Raw genomic sequence first — 13,680 nt, forward strand, 5'->3', positions numbered from 1 at the left:
AACGCTGTGGGTAACTTGGGTTCCTACTATCATTACAATGTTAACCATAATGAATAGGAAATGGGAACAATGAAATAAATGCCTGGGGACTATCCTTGAGGACTCCCCTAGCCCCGAGGAATGGGAGAATTCTTGTGCATTAGCACAAACTATGGCAAGAAATACAAACTCTGAAGGGCAACATTAGCTCTTGGTTCATGATCTTTATGGGTCTCCAGCAAAATGACACACAAATGGTACATCTGGGATAAAAAAAAATGTTGGAGATGAATGCAGAAAATGCCACTTTAATAGCTTTGGAACTGTGTAAAATTATAAAGCCCCTTGTAAATATACAAATAATAGTGAATGAAATTCCCCAGTGGCTCCAAGGATGGTTCTTGAGTCTCCCCCCTGCACTGACAGGGACTGAGAAGGGAGGTTACAGACCCCTCTATCTCATGCTCTCACGTCTCTCCCTCCATTGGGTCCTGACCCCCTTCTTCTCTCCTGCTCATTCCCCCCACAAACCAGTTACCACCTCCAAGGTCAGCCCAGTAGTGGAGCAAACCCAGCTCCTAGTCCTGAGTCTCTCACCCTGAGGCAGGAGGGTTGGCCCTGACAATCTCTACCCAGCCCCTCTACCACAGATGCTCAGATATGTTGACAAAGTCCTTGGTAATGGTGCGGTTGATCTTAGAAGGGGCAGGTGTTGCCCATCCCACAGCTGCTGTCCTGGCTAGCGGCAGGGCAGCCAGGCCACAGCCATGTTGGTGCAGGGGTTGGCACCCACCAGCTGCATCAAATCTCTATGCCCAGATCAGGTTTTATGTTTTTCACAGCATCCAGCTCTGGCCGGGTTTCATTGTTTACACAGCGATAGTCCAACCTGAAGGGGAAATAAGGAAAGAAAACAAGGTGTTAATTGTCTCTGAGACATGATGCCTGAGCCCACGGTCCCTCTGAGGCCCAAAGCACTGCCCACCACTGGGTTTAGTATTATTACTCCTTGTAGCGTGGTGGTGCCTAGGAGCCCCCGTCATGGGCCAGGACCCCATTGTGCTGGGCACGGCCCAAACACAGAACACAAAGACGGTCCCAACCCCAAAGAGCTCACAGTCCCTGCTGCCTGGCAGAGCTCGCAGGATCCGTGTCACTGTCGCTCCCCTGCCTGCTGAGCTCAGGGCCTGCAGGTGCCTTTCCCTTGTGGGAGGGGAGGAGAAGAGCTCGTGCAGTCTGTAGCCTGGCCTGCTCCCCCCACACCCCACTCACAGCCCACTCTGTGAGCTCTGGGCAGGGACAGCAATGTCCTTTCTGCACATAAAGGGCTGGATTGAGCAGCCCTTGCTCAGGGCAGTGAGCACTTACTGACAGGGACAGTCTCATTGATCACTGTGGGGCTACTCAGAGCTCATAGGGAGCAGAGGCTGCAAAATCCAGCTCACAGAATCTCTCCCTGGAAGCAGTGTGACCTCAGCTCTCAGTGCTGCGTGGGCTCCTCACGCCATCTCCCCACAGGGCTTTGGTAACACAGCTCTATAAGGGGGTGAGGTTTCAGCAGCTGTTGTGGGGCTGCAGACTTGGTTTAACTTGGTTTAACTCTGGTAAACCAAGTGCCAGCTCTGGCCAAGGCCTCAGGCATTAGCTAAGAACTGACAAACTCATAGCTGGAAACCAAACCAGCTCATCTGTATCTTAGTTTTCTTCAAAATAGGTACTAGCCTTATAAAAATGTATTTAGTGTTTAGATTGTATAAAACACTGTTAGTTGCTGCATGCATTGATTTCCTGGCAACGCTATACAGAAATATGTAGCTTTGCTTTATAACTCAGGGGCACCAGAACAGAAGGGGAGGGCCAGGACCCCATCACTTTTAAAAGTGGGAGAGCTTTGTCCTCCAGCTTTTGACCAGCCCTAAGGGCTAACAACAGGGAGAAGGGGGCAGAGAGGAGCGAGCAGGAGGCAGGGCCTTAGGGGGGGAAGAGTAGGTGCAAGGGAGGGGTTTTAAGGGGAAAGGGTGGCATGGGGCAGGGCAACAGTTCAGGTGCTGGTGACCCCCCCCCCCCCAACACACACACACACACACTTACTTTTAGGGAGTTCCCAGCATTCCTGTTATAACTTTGAAAATGTTTGTTCTGAACCTGTGGACCCAGGCAGGGGAATCCACCCCCTCACCTCCCCATTCAGGAGGCCTATCAAGAGTACATGAGCCATTGAAGACCATCACAATACAAAGGATTGGTGAATGGCCCTATCACATCTTGGCAATGCTACAGGCAAGGGAGCTCCTCTCATGGACTGGAAGGCCAAATGTACAGGATCAACAAGAAAATACTTAAGCTAATACTCTTCTTTGGGTATGGCTACACTTACGGTTTGCAGCGCTGGTCATCCAGCTGTGCAGGGCCAGCGCTGGTGTGTGTGGCCACACTCACAGCTACCAGCGCTGGTGTGTGGCCACATTTGCAGTATTTGCAGCGCTGTTGGGAGTGATGCATTATGGGCAGCTATCCCAGTGTTCAAGTGGCCGCAACGTGCTTTTCAAAAGAGGGGGGTGGAGTGGGGTTTAGTGTGATAGGGAGCAGGGGGAAAGAGAGAGGGGATTTTTGGAGCCAACACTGTGTGTTTAGCTTCCTGCATTGAAAAATCAGAACATGTTTCCGACCCCTTAGTCTTAACTCTTAATTGCAAACAGCCTGCAGCCAACACGACTCCCCGCTGTTTCACTCCCTCCCTGCCTGCCTCTCATTTGATTGTTTACAGCCAGGTACAGATGATCACAACAAACAGGAGCTCTGTTTGTTTTTTAGATAAGCAACGGAGCTCCGATCAGAGCTCGTTCATAACAAAACAAAGAGAGGCTGCATAACAAAACAAAGAGAGTAATTTATAAAAGCATTCTGGGATACATCCTTATACCCTGGAGGCCATTCACAGCGCTGGTGTGTGGCCACACTTGATGACCAGCGCTGCAGCACCAGCGCTGGAATCCTTATTCCCCATGCTGAGTGAGGTGTACGGCCAGCGCTGCAGCCAGGGAGTTGCAGCGCTGGAAGTGCCCTGCAGGTGTGGCCACTTACTAATTGCAGCGCTGGTGGAGGCTTTCCAGCACTGCAACTCGCCAGTGTAGCCATACCCTTTGTGTCCTTTCACTCTTCCTCTCTTTCTCTGTTTCTCTTTTAGTTTTTATCCCAGGATTTATTATGGTAATAGTAGCAAATTAGCTGAGTGAAGGAAGGTTCCTTAAAGTTCTCAGTCCTCCTCACTGAATAAAATAACTTCAGGTTCTAACACAACAATACCCTGCTTTAGAGTGCACTAAAATACACCATATTATCCAACTTCTAAATAAGTAAACTACATCAATATAGCAGTGGGAGAAGAATGAAAGCTATTTCTTGGGTTGTGGTGTGATGCTGTATGATTAAAGACAACCATTTATATCACTGATATTACCACTATTATAAAATTGCAACACATTTTGTATGAGTGTTTTCATGTAAGGTGTCAATGGAAAAGTTACAATCTATCAAGTATGATTATTCTGGTTAAATATATGTATCGCCTTTGTATCTAAAGTTATGAATATTGGCTATGATTTGTCTCTCAAGCATGTTTTGTTCCCGAGTAACACCTCCTAGATAGGTTTCAGAGTAGCGGCCATGTTAGTCTGTATCTGCAAAAAGAACAGGAGCACCTCAGGCTGTGACTACACTTAGCACTTCAAAGCGCTGCCGTGGCAGCGCTTTGAAGTGCTAAGTGTAGTCAAAGCACCAGCGCTGGGAGAGCTCCCAGCGCTGTCCGTACTCCACCTCCCTGTGGGGAATAACGGACAGCGCTGGGAGCCGCGCTCCCAGTGCTGGGGCTTTGACCACACTGGCGCTTTGCAGCGCCGCAATTTGCAGCGCTGGAGAGGGTGTGTTTTCACACCCTGCTGCAGCGCTGCAAATTTGTAAGTGTAGCCAAGCCCTTAGAGACTAACAAATTTATTTGAGCATAAGCTTTCGTGGGCTACAGCCCACTTCATCGGATGCATAGACTGGAACATACAGCAAGAAGATATTTATACCTACAGAGAACATGAGAAAGTGGAAGTAGAATTGAGGTAAAGAAACTAAATATAGAGTTTAATGTTATTAAGATTCCTCTGCAAAATAAATCTGCATCTTTGAGAATATGTAATATATACAACTCCTGTGGAAAACTGGAGATTACGAATTTGACAAAGATAGCTGAAGATGCAATGGGCCCATAGATTATATGTGGAGACCTAAACAGCCATAACAGACTGTAAGAAAGTGGGGGAAAATGGTAAGAATGGCAAATTTGTTGGTGAAAATACTTTAGTAATAACTGAATGAGGGTACATCCATTAGGTTTAATGGAGCTAATGGAAGTGTCCCCTGTCTAAACCTGGGAATTGTCAAGTAGTATATAGCAAGCAAATGCAGCTGGGAAGTCAATGCAGAGGGAATGGGAAGTGATCACTTCCCCGTACTTATAGTATATCAAGGTAAAGATAACATTGAGGATGGAGGAAGGCTCCCTGTTTGGAACATTAAAAAATGGGGAACTATTTAGAAGCAAATGGAAGGAAAGTATTACTGAACAATGTATAAGGGATGACACTGAGGACTTTAGTAGCCATATAACTAAGGAAATCATGATGGCAGCAAAGTTAGCTATACCTGAGACACCAAGTCACCCTAAAAGGTAGAAACAATGAACCATGGTGGAATGAGGAGAGTAAAAAGGCACTTAAGGAAAGGAACAAGGCCTATGAGAAAATTAATAATAGAACGAGGAGTGAGGACTTAAGGAAATATAAAAGAAAAAGGAAATTGAGCAAAGGGGTATTAAAGGCAAAACAAGAGCTGGAGAAAGTACTGTGGGAAAATAAATAAAAATACTGAAACATCAGAGAGATGTAGGCAGATGACGACAGGGAATGGAATATGGAGTAAAGGCAATTCTATACCAGGCTTCACTGTAGAAAGCCAAGGGATTAAACTCTAATGAAGAAAAGGCAGAAGCCCCAGCAAAAATATTCCATACCGTTGGTAATCGTGAAAATCAGAGTGAAGAAATCTGCATGAGGAAAAAAATTCAGTGAAGAGAATCATGAGAAATGGAAGAGGTCGGAGGAGAATGAGGATACAATATTAAATGAAAACTTCTGCAGGAAGAAATGTCAAAGAGCTATTGATAAAAGCAAAAACTCTGCACGAGGCAAAGATGGGGTATGTAAGGTAATGCTAAGACACCTGGAAGAAGGGAGTCTGAAAATACTGCTAAAATTGTACAACAGTGCATGGGGGAAAAAGGTGAGCTACCAGTGGAGTGGAAACATGTGGCTGTAGTTCTAGTGTGGAAACCAGACAAGCTGCAAATGAAACCTGATGCATACAGGCCAGTTGCCCTTGCATCATGCATGGGTAAAGCCATGGAAAGAATGGTGACTGAAAAATTGCCAGTATGTCTGGAGAGAAATGGACTTACAGACAATGAGCAAAGGGGTTCAGGAGGGGAGGGAGTACAGCTGATCATATAATAAGAGTAGAGATGGAAGCACAAGAAAGTATGAGAGTAGCTTTCTTAGATATGGAAAAACAGATAATTTGTTATGGAGAGAGAGCTTATTGTCCAGTTGGCAGCCAGTGTCAAGCAGAGTGCCCCAGGGGTCGGTCCTGGGGCTGGTTTTGTTCAACATCTTTATTAATGATCTGGGTGACGGAATTAATTGCATGTTCAGCAAGTTCACAGATGACACTAAACTGGGGGAGAGGTAGATATGCTGGAGGGTAGGGATAGGGTCCAGAGGGACCTAGACAAATTGGAGGACTGGGCCAAAAGAAATCTGATGAGGTTCAACAAGGACAAGTGCAGAGTCCTGCACTTAGGAAGGAAGAATCCCATCCACCGCTACAGGCTGGGGACTGACTGGCTAAGCAGCAGTTCTGCAGAAAAGGACCTGGGGATTACAGAACAATAAGCTGGATATGAATCAGCAGTGTGCCCTCGTTGCCAAGAAGCCCAATGGCATATTAGGCTGTATTAGTAGGAGCATTGCCAGCAGATCAAGGGAAGTGATTATTCCCCTCTTTTCAGCACTACTGAGGCCACACCTAAAGTACTGCATGCAGTTTTGGTCCTCCCACTACAGAAGGGATGTGGACAAATTGGAGTGAGTCCAGTGGAGGGCAAAAAAAAATAAATGATTAGGGGGCTGGGGCATATGACTTATGAGGAGAGGCTGAGGGAACTGGGGTTATTTAGTCTTCAGAAGAGAAGGGGGGTGGGATTTGATAGCAGCCTTCAACTACTTGAAGGGGGGTTCCAAAGAGGATGGAGCTCGGCTGTTCAGTGGTGGCAGATGAGACCATTGCTCCTTGATCTGTCAAGTTGCAGTGCGGGAGGTCTAGGTTGGATATTAGGAAACACTGTTTCACTAGGAGGGTGGTGAAGCACTGGAAAGGGTTACCTAGGGAGGTGGTGGAATCTCCATTGTTAGACATTTTCAAGGCCTGGCTTGACAAAGCCTTGGCTGGGATGATTTAGTTGGTGTTGGTCCTGTTTTGAGCAGGGGATTGGACTAGATGACCTCCTGGGGTCTCTTCCAACCTTATTTTTTTATGATTTTATTGCATAAAATAGCATCCATGGGCACAAAAGAAAGAAAATAGAGATGTAAGATTTTTCCAATTATATAAATAATAATAATATAATTATAAATAGCACTCCACAGGTGAGTGTTATCAGCCTTACCTTACTCAATATAATGATAAATATTCTCCCAAAAAAGGATGAGTGCAGGAATGTGCATTTCTTTGTTTGCAGATGACTTTGCCAGATGGGCTAAAAGCAGAAACCAGGGAAAAGCTCAGAAGCAAATTAATGACGCATTTAGGAAAAGTGCAGAATAGAGAGACGTTGGGGGCTTTTAAATGTTCGATTCTCGAAACTAAAGGAATAATATTCATTAGAAGTGTAAGCAGAGTCAGGATGAGATCTACCCTGACATCTGGTGGTACATTATGAGGAGTGGGCAAAGGAATTTTAGGAATGTGCATTTGCATTGGTAAACCCACTCCACTTAGCATAACACACAGCAGCATGGGATGGTTATTTTCACACTGTGGGATCCCCAATTTCTTTGTTATTGGGGCAGGAAGGAAAAAAAAAGGGCTGTTACCTTAATTATGTGAATGAGGAACTATGAGACTGCTTTATGACAGAAATGACTCAACCTACATTAAACAGTACTTGCTAGACAAGGGACATGGGTTCCAAAACCCAGTGAAGGGAGAGAGGCTGGGGACTGGTGTGTGTACCTGATGGTATGGCCCCTTTTGAGGGCCTGGAACACCAATTGCACATCCTCCTCTCTCCACTGTTAAAGAGCAGAGCTAATTTTGAATCCTTTAGGAGTCCATCTGGAGGCTGCTGACCTGAATTCACATTGGGCCAAGGTGGCACTGTGGCTCCTCTACTACAAGTGGAAACCACTAAGAGCTGAAATCACTAAAAGAGCTAAGCTTACTGAGCTGAGATCACTGAGTGGGGGAGCCTGAAGATCAATCGCTAAGCAGCTGGCAGAGCGGAGCAGTCTGCAGCACGTTGGCGCAGCCCGTGGAACAATGAGCAGTGTGGAGCGGTTCGCGTGGACGGCTGATGCGGTTCACGGGTTGGAGGAGCGGCACAGCTGGTGGAGTAGAGCCAGTCGTGGTGAAGGCTACAGCAGAACTCCACAGAGAAGCGGGGCAGTCGGCCCTGGCCCACGTAAGGTGTCCCTTAACACCCTGCGTGTGTCCCCCCCCCCATTTCCACCCAGGCTGGGGGGGGGTAAAACTCTGCAGATAAACTTTTGAACTCTGGGGTGGCACTGACCAGCGACAGAGACTCTTGGGTTGTTGGACTTTGGGGTGATAGGACTTAAGACCCTAAGGGGGAAAGGACAGTGCCAAATGTACTTGGAGGTGGGTTTTTTGCTTATGGTTTGTGTATAGTCCTGTTTGTGGTGTCTCTCCAACGTGATGCCGCCTTGTTTCCCTCCTTTATTAAAATGATTTTGCTACACTCGGACTCTGTGCTTGCGAGTGGGGAAGTATTGCCTCCTAGAGGCGCCCGGGGGGGTGGTAGGTAATTGTCCCAGGTCACTGGGTGGGGGCTCGAGCCGGTTTTGCATTGTGTTATTGACACGGAACCCCTGGATACTGAACCCAGCCCTTGTTGCTGCCAACTCAGAGGGGCAGAAGGGTTACAGAAGGAAAATTTTAAAAAAGATGTAAACTGTCTCTATAGTCGACATAGTTAAAAGCTGGGTATGGCATTTAATAGCAAGTTAACATGGAAGGATCACACTGAAAATATTGTAGATGAATGCAAAGATAAAATCATGCTATCTAAAAGTATTTCTGAAACCACCTGGGGCATGGATAAGAGAGCATCTGTAATGCTGTATAGAGCATAATGACCAATTATTCCACAGAACTTTCAAACATTTACTTTAGCTTCATAAATGAAGCTAAGAAAATTAGACTTGATCCAAGCCCAGGCATTTCACACTGCATGTGGTGCTTTCATCACGACCTCTTTGCATGTAATGCAGATAGTTGCTGGCAAAATGCCTGTAGCATTAAGAATGAATTATTAGACTTAATCTTCTGGGCAAAAGTCATAGGGAACAGGGAAACTGAACTGACAACTGAACTAGCAGGGATAATGTTATCATTATACTGGATATAGAATGAGCGACCTACCTCTGTCGTCTTGTCTGATTCACTATCAGGACTACTGACGAACAAAAATGGGAATTCAGATAGCAGAAATGATATACTGTAATTAAATACTGTTAACAACAACATTTGGCACCCGATGGGAGTAAACACTGAAATATGCTGGAATCCATGCTATGCTTGAATACCAGGAAATGAGAAAACGTAACAAAAAATGCTGTGTAAAAAAAAAAAATTTTGGCCAAAATCCCTGTAAAGAAACAGGAGTTAAAAATCCCATTTAAAATGAACTATGAGTGGAGTGGCAGGAAATATGGACAAAAGAACCAAAGGGGGAAAAAGATTTTATGATGTAAAATCTAAAAGAACTAGAATTGAAAATGCTACATAGTGCAAGAATGTGAGAAAGATTAAGGTAGCTCTTCTCCGAATACTTACCAGACACTGTGGCTTAAACAGTAACTTGGCGCTAATTAATCAACACAGAACACAGAGATGAGCTGTGTGAGACATGCAACATCAAAGAAATGCTTGATCACATCCACTGGGAGTGTCAAGAGTGTAACACTGATGGGAGGATTTTGTATGACAACTTAAAAGTGACAAAGTTTACATTAAAATAGCTAGTCAGAGCATCAGGAAAGTGGGGCACATTAAGAAAGCAATATTTAAAAAAAAATACTTGGGAAAGAGACTAGAACTATATCATGGAATCCAGCACCTGGTGGTTATAGACTCAGAATGTGAGCCTGCCACCCACCCCAAGAAGAAGAATAATGGGAGAGCAGACAGGAGACTGCAGGAAATGAGAGTTGCCAGAGAGAGAAGGTGTTTCCTGGCAGAAGGCTGAAGGCAGGAAAGCAGCAAGAGGGATTTGCTGGCTGGCATCCCTGAGCCAGAAAGCCAGGGCTGAGGGTAGAAGGAGCAGCAGAGGGAGATTGCTTCTGGCTTAGAGCCAGAGCCAAGGGCAAGAGAAGGCTGAAAGGGGAGCAGCAGAGAGCTGCTGGCGTCTCCTTGCTGGAGAGCTGGAACATAGAGGTCCAGGGGAGTGAGGGTTGCCCCCAGCAGAAAGGCTGTGCCCATTCTCAGTGGGAAGAGCGGGGTTGTGCAGCTCCAGAAGGAATGGCTGGGGTGGCTGTCCCTGGCAGAGGGACAGAACAAGACTGATGAAGAGACCAGTGTGGCAGAAGACATCGGGATAGTGAGAACGAAGCCAGATTTTAAAAGACTACTTGCATGGGAGTGATGTAGACTATGTTGTGGGACTGCTGCTTATGGACTATTTGCGCTATGTTTTGGTTACTAAAACTATGTTCATGAACTCGAAGATAAGCTTGTATGGGGTTACTGGGGACCCAGAGGGAAACTGAGGCAAGGGAGCACTTGCAGGACTGCCCAAAAGTCGTCAGGGGGCACTAGGGAGGAGGCCATCCATTCACAGGGTCTCTTTGGGAAGATGTGGGTGCTTTTCAGGGATTAGTGGATTCATAGTAGGGATGTTAATTACATGAGTTAACTGCAATTAATCAACTCAAAATTAATCATAACATTAATTGTTATTAACTGCACTTTTAATAGCACTATTAAACAATAGACTACCAATTGAAATGTATTACATATTTTGGGATGTCTTGTACATTTTCAAATATACAGATTTCAATTACAACACAGAATACAAAGTATACAGTGCTCACTTTATATCATTTTGATTACAAATATTTGCACTTAAAAATGATAAAAATATTTTCAATTCACCTCATACAAATACTACAGTGCAATCTCTATTGTGAAAGTGCAACTTAAAAATGTAGATTTGTTACATAACTGCACTCAAAAATGATGTACAAAAAAAAACAATTAAAAAATAAAACAATGTAAAACTTCAGAGCCTACAAGTCCACTCAGTCCTACTTCTTGTTCAGCCAATCGCTAAGACAAACAAGTTTCTTTACATTTATGGGAGATAATATTGCCTGCTTCTTATTTACAAGATCACTAGAAAGTGAGAACAGGCATTCGTATGGGACCTCTGTAGCTGCCATTGCAAGGTATTTACATGCCAGATATACTAAACATTCATATGCCCCTTCATGCTTCAGCCACTACTCCAGAGAACATGCTTCCACGCTGATTATGCTTGTTTAAAAAAAATATGCCTTAATTAAATTTGTATCTGAACTTCTTGGGGGAGAACTGTATGTCTCCAGCTCTGTTCTACCTGCATTCTGCCATATATTTCAGGTTATAACAGTCTTGGATGGTGACTCAGGCCTTGGCTACACTTGCAAATTTGCAGCGCTGCAGCAGGGTGTGAAAACACACCCTCTCCAGCGCTGCAAATTGCAGCGCTGCAAAGCGCCAGTGTGATCAAAGCCCCAGCGCTGGGAGCCACGCTCCCAGCGCTGTACGTTATTCCCCACAGGGAGGTGGAGTATGGACAGCGCTGGGAGACCTCTCTCCCAGCGCTGGCGCTTTGACTACACTTAGCGCTTCAAAGCGCTGCCGCGGCAGCGCTTTGAAGTGCAAGTGTAGCCATAGCCTCAGCATGTTGTTCTTTTAAGAACACTTTCACTGCAGATTTGACAAAATGCAAAGAAGGTACCAAGGTGAGATTTCTAAAGATAGCTACAGCACTCAATCCAAGGTTTAAAAATATGAGATGGAAGAGGTGTGGATCATGCTTTCAGAAGTCTTAAAAGAGCAACTCTCCAATACAGAAATTACAGAACCCAAACCACCGAAAAAGAAAATCAACTTTCTGCTGGTGGCATCTGACTCAGAGGATGAAATGAACATGCTTTGATCCACACTGGTTTGGATAGTTATTGAGCAGAACCCATTAGCAGCATGGACACATGTCCTCTGGAATGGTGGTTGAAGCATGAAGGGACATATGAATTTTTAGCGCATCTGGCATGTAAATATCTTGCGACCCCAGCTACAATAGTGCCATTCGAATGCCTGTTCTCACTTTCAGATGACATTGTGAACCAGAAGCGGGCAGCATTATCTCCTGCAAATGTAAACAAACTTATTTGTCTGAGCGATTGGCTGAATAAGAAATAGGAGTGAGTGGACATACAGGCTCTAAACTTTTACACTGTTTTATTTTTGAATGAAGTTTTTTTTTGTACATCATTCTACTTTTGTAAGTTCAACTTTCATGATAAAGAGATTGCACTACAGTATTTGTATGAGGTGAATTGAAAAATACTATTTGTTTTGCTTTTTACAGTGCACATATTTGGAATCAGAAATAAATATAAAGTGAGCACTGTACACTTTGTGTTCTATGTTGTAATTGAAATCAATATATTTGAAAATGTAGAAATCATCCAGAAAGATTAAATAAATTTCAATTGGTAGTCAATTGTTTAACAATGAGATTAATTGCATGATTAATTGCAATTAAGTTTTTTAATCTCATGAAATCTCTAGTGTTGTGATCCTAGTAGAAAGAGCTGGAGTCACAATGTTAACAGGCACACACTGAAGGAAACAAGCTGTTCCTTACCCAAGTTTCTGTAGTTTGCAGGTTGGATATTTCAGTCTCTCACACAGCAGCTGCACTCTGGAATCTCCCCGTTTGTTCTACCCCAGGTCCAGCTCTGTCAGGATCTGGCTGATAAAGAGAACAGAAGAGAGATCCCAACAACCTGCAGCTGAGAGACCACAATCCCACATCCTACAGGAGACAGAAACAGAGAGGGAAACGATCACTCATTTCCTCCCTGTTTGTGGCAATTCTCTCACTGATGTCAGCACCTGTGTGGAAGGGGATGGTTCATTCAGAAGAGTTCAGTCACAGGGCTCTTACAGGAGGCTGTGGGACTGTTGATACCAAAGGCCCCTGTGTGGATTCCTGCCCCTACTCTGTCAGTCACCCTGTGTTCCACAAAGGAATGTCCAGATGAGCTGAAGGGAGGGAAGCAGAGAGTGCGTGTGTGTGTGTGTGCATGGGAGGGAGGGGGTGTTTGTAATGAACTGTAGAATCCTAACACCGGGCACTGAGGAACAGTGCAAACCCTTTCCCAGTGCTGGTACTCTAGATTTCATTTGCCTAAGCAGAAAGGAACCAAAGAGTCTGTAAAAGCTCCCCTGCCTTCCCCAAACCATTCCCCCGTGTCATGTCTGTGGAAGCCAGAACCCTTCCAAACTGCGAGACAGGTTACATTATATTTCTCATAGTCTGCAAATGACAGAATAAACACACCCACAGCCCGTCTGTTCAGCAGAACTGGGTTCCCTACTCCCAGAGACTTTATAGATGTGTGAAAAATGATCTTCCTCCTCCCCTCCCTGTATTAGGCCCATTAACAAAGTCTAAAGTGGGGTTTACAATACTTGTAAAATGAAGGGATTCACAGTGAATCCTGCTTAGTGCTCCTTTGTACAGCAATGTGTTTTGTACCTGGGACAGGTGATTTCAGCCTTCTCAGGGACCAAGTTATCTCCAGATAAACTGCCTGTTGTTGTACAGGCTCCGCAACAGAAAACGCCTCTGTTTATAAAGCTGCTACACAGGAAGGAAGCCTGGGTGTGGATCACAGAATGTGTTACTGAGACATCTTGGGGACACTCAAAATCTGAGTCTCAACTTCCCTCACCTGTAAAATGGGGTAATAACACTGACCGCTCTGGCTAATATGGAGAACCCTTTAATAGTTTATTAATACTGCATGTTGGTCTGGATGATGTTTTCTGTATTTTGCTTTAAGTATTTCTCAGTAGAGATCTGACAGGAAAGAAACACTCCCCTGAATCCTAATTATGATTTTTTCCCCAAGCTTTTTATTGTGTTGTAGTAGTAGCAGTACTGACAACTTAAGCAATCAAAAATGAGTCTGACAGAAAATCATGAGATTAAAAATATAATACTTTCAGGTCCTTTTTATTTGCCTTCTGATTTCTGAGCATTAGGCTGCACTTGCTTCACATTATCAGGCTTTTCCCTGTAGTCAT

At 44.7% G+C, this 13,680-nt stretch overlaps 1 long non-coding RNA gene across 1 annotated transcript; it reads right to left on the reverse strand.

Annotated features, from left to right (window-relative positions):
* Positions 1–251: 251 nt before the first annotated feature.
* On the reverse strand, positions 252–13,234 carry LOC123368734. Its single transcript, XR_006578868.1, has 3 exons — positions 13,130–13,234; positions 12,233–12,340; positions 252–868 (listed from the first exon to the last, which is right to left on the reverse strand). It is a non-coding gene; the product is annotated as an uncharacterized LOC123368734 (long non-coding RNA).
* Between the last annotated feature and the right edge of the window lie 446 nt (positions 13,235–13,680).

The sequence above is a fragment of the Mauremys mutica genome, chromosome 4, assembly GCF_020497125.1.
Source record: "Mauremys mutica isolate MM-2020 ecotype Southern chromosome 4, ASM2049712v1, whole genome shotgun sequence".
NCBI classification, from domain to species: Eukaryota; Metazoa; Chordata; order Testudines; family Geoemydidae; genus Mauremys; species Mauremys mutica.